The following is a 1020-nucleotide window of genomic DNA, read 5'->3' as shown; positions in this document are numbered from 1 at the left end:
GGGGGGCAGGGGGCGCGAGGGCCCGGCCATGGCTGTTGGGGTACAAGGCGAAGTTAGAACAGCTCTGACACCAGAAGGGACCTCAGGCAGTACCACGTCCACTCAGTGGGCCCCTGGTCCTGGTGAGATGCAATTTACAGAGAAGAGGATCGCAGGTGGCCTTGTCCCCCTGCACTGCCCAAGATGTGTCCTAAAGCAAGTGTCCCCTTGAACCTCAGACATTCTTCCTTCAGGACAGAAGCCCGGAGAGGCAGCTCTGCTGAGCGACCCCTTGATGAGCGTGGGGAACAGGTGCTGTTCATTATGACCCACCCTCCCCCCCTGGCCCCAAGCGAAGGGCTGGCAGAGCTGCTGGGCAGACAGAGCCTGGCTCAGCGTGGGCGGTGCTCACGAAGTAACAGGCCTCTCAGCGGAGGAAGGCTGACCCTGCACGCCGGGCCCAGCTCTCACGTCTGGGCCTTCGCTGAGAGACCCCAGAGGTCCTGGGGGAAATGGTCACAGCCCGGGAGGACGGTCTCCACTCGGCCTCCCTCTGGCCTGGAGCCTGGGGTCCTGTGCAGCTGCAGGTGGGCCGGGGCGTCAGGAACAGGCAGAGCACCGAATACAGGCAGCAGCCAGGCCTTCTGACGTTGGCCGAGCCCCGAGCCCTCACCTGCTGGAGGCGGGTGAGCTGTCCTCCTCGTAGTCCTCCTCACCGCTGAAGTACTCGGGCTCCCCCAAGCAGCGGGGGTCCCTGAAGTACCCCTGGACCTCTGGGTCTTCCCGGCAAATGGTGGGGAACTGCTCATCTCCTGAGTCGGACCTGCGTTTGGGAGAGAGGACTTCAGCACCTGGGCAGGTGGCAGCCATGCCCTGCAGCTGTGCCTCCACGTGCAGCCAGCATCCTGCCCACGCGCACCTGGTTTCTCCCTGGGCACACCTGCCTCAACCAGGACTGGGCTAAGGCCACTGGCAACAGCGCAGCGTGTGTGTGTGTGTGTGTGTGTGTGTGTGTACACGCACCAGAAGTTTCTCTCTCAG

General features: G+C 63.6%; 1 protein-coding gene across 2 annotated transcripts in view; it reads right to left on the bottom strand.

Annotated features, from left to right (window-relative positions):
* Positions 1–1020, bottom strand: part of CACNA1D (calcium voltage-gated channel subunit alpha1 D) — a 306783-nt gene that overhangs the window by 9249 nt on the left and 296514 nt on the right. The window lies entirely within an intron of this gene.

The sequence above is a fragment of the Myotis davidii genome, unplaced genomic scaffold (genome assembly GCF_000327345.1).
Source record: "Myotis davidii unplaced genomic scaffold, ASM32734v1 scaffold111, whole genome shotgun sequence".
Lineage (NCBI taxonomy): Eukaryota > Metazoa > Chordata > Mammalia > Chiroptera > Vespertilionidae > Myotis > Myotis davidii.
This window is presented reverse-complemented; position numbering and strand designations above follow the sequence as displayed.